Source organism: Microtus ochrogaster, unplaced genomic scaffold (assembly GCF_000317375.1).
Source record: "Microtus ochrogaster isolate Prairie Vole_2 unplaced genomic scaffold, MicOch1.0 UNK4, whole genome shotgun sequence".
In the NCBI taxonomy this organism is placed as follows: domain Eukaryota; kingdom Metazoa; phylum Chordata; class Mammalia; order Rodentia; family Cricetidae; genus Microtus; species Microtus ochrogaster.
The window spans coordinates 7,151,471-7,153,793 of NW_004949102.1; positions in this window are offsets into that span (position 1 = coordinate 7,151,471).

The following is a 2,323-nucleotide window of genomic DNA, read 5'->3' on the forward strand; positions in this document are numbered from 1 at the left end:
GGGGGGGGGGGACAGAAATCTTTAATAAATAAAAAAAAAAACAACTTCACTCCTCCTCCACCTCATCCTTTTCCAAGAAAATTTGACTAACCAGTAAAGAGTAACCGAGGGTGTGGGAACAATAGAATTGCGAAATAGACCTTTCGTTTTTCTGCAGCAGTACAGATAGGACCCAGGGCCTTGTTCATGCAGGAACTCTACCTAAATGAAATTTTATCATAGGGACACACAACATACACCTGAAAAAATCATACGTGCATAAAGTTTCCACACCCTCTGGGAATAATCCTCCGTGGTAAGGGCAGGGGCTAGTGTAATGAGTAGTAAAATCAATTGTAACTAGCACTTATCAAAGAATAATAGAGGGTAGCAGGATTGTTTGAGGAGAACTGTTGCGGTTTCAGGGTACGGGGACTGAGTCACAGCACAAAATGTGCTTCTTGCTATGTTAATGTAAAGAACAAAAGCCTTCTGCTGGATGGGAGTTTTCTTCTTAGATTTTTCCCTTAATATGCAGCCACACATCGTCGCTCCACGCATTCCAGACTGGCCACATGCTAGTAATTAGTAAATCCTCACCGCACTGTAGGACGGACCCACTGTTTAGCTTAGTGAAAAGCGTGAATTGAATCGTATTACTTTAGAAGGACTACAGGTTTGTATTTGTAAATACAGTGAGTGGAAGCAAGCTAACCAACTGCGGCCAGTGCACAGGGATGGACTTTGCTTTGGAGACTAGACAAGAGTAATTTGTAATTGACATTTCAAAGAAGCCTAAGAAACAGGCCAGCCTTTGTTTAAGTCATAATTACCCTGTTTGTATGTAAAAGGATACTTCTGTAGAAAGCTTTTCAAAACAACTGGCTCTTTTAAGTAGATAATTATTCCCCGTCTAATCTTGTTTATACTGTGCAGAACTTCAGTGAACTCTTTATTCCTCCACAAAGGTTAACTTCAGCCAGCCCTTCCTCAAATTATCACAAATTCCCAATTAGCGAATTCTGAAAGGGTTTCCCTGCAACAATATGCCGGGGACTCGTCTGCTGGGTTCTTTTATTGCACTGAGTAACGTCTGACAGGTTTCCCAGCACCGGGCCACCTGGACATTCTCTCTGTCAGGAACACGTGGTCAAGGAGGTGGACGGCGGTTCAAGGGGAGCAGCAAATGAGTCCCAAACCTCCGGAGGTGGTGAAGGAAGAAAAGGGGCGCAGTATGTTTCTTATGAACTCCATAGTCAACTCTAGGCCCTTTTGGGTGTAAGGAGGAACTTGGTAACCTAGGCGAAAAAAGAAAGAAAATTAAACTTGGATGTATTTCTTTATTTTTAATGGAGAGCAGAAGATTGTTAAGCCTAGAGACTCTCCTAAGAGAGGTGTCTTAAATCAATTGCTCGTGTGCTTTTTTTGATCAACACCGCGGGCCCCCAGCCAGTTCTCCAGCACGGAACTCCTTATTTTCTGTTGGAAGTTTCTACTCAGCGCTCAGAATTCAATGCACGAAATACTTTCTAAAAGTAATGAAAAGTTTTAACCCCAACAATACTGTGTTCCGACTTTTATCACTTGGCTTCTGAGCTTGACTTCCTTTGCAGGCAGATCTCAGCCCCGCCTGATTAGGGGGGCCTGCCGTCTGTAACGACTTTGTTTATTAGTGTCCCCATCACCGTAAAGTTTCATATGTTCAAAATCTTGATTTAGCGGCGAAAATGCCAGGCAGGGAGCCAGCTCTGCTACTAATTAGAATAAATCAAAAGGGGGAAACGGGGGAGATAAAAACCAGGTTCCGGTGGGCGGATCCACTGGATTTGGTCTGAGGGAGAAATAAGGGACTAAAGTGGCCGGAGTAATGCCTGCTAGGGCCGGAGCACTGCGTGTTGTCTGATTGCAGGGCTTCAGAGTCAGGGTCCGGGCCGCCCCTGCTGATTGCTCCCCTTCCGTCCTTTCTAGCAGACTGTCGTTCTGCCCCGTTGTACACCGTTACAGGAGGTCTTGATTGCTCTGAGCCAATCAGGGCAGTACCAGTCCCGTTGTCTACGAGTGGTCCAAGCAGGCAGGGGGTATCCCTTCTTTCTGGGGAGAAGTTAGCTGGTGGGGGCATTCTTCAGAGTTTCTTCACTCCGAAAACAGACACGCAGAGAGAGGAAATGGCCTCTCTTCTTTCGGTGGACATCTCCGAGTCTGCAGGGGATGGCAGCACGTGTCCACCAAGGCTCAAAGTGGGAGGATGGAAAGAATAGGTCCAGAGCGGCTGAACTGGGGCAATACTTTAGATGTCTTTTTTGTTTTTCTTCTCTCTCTCTCTCTCTCTCTCTCTCTCTCTCTC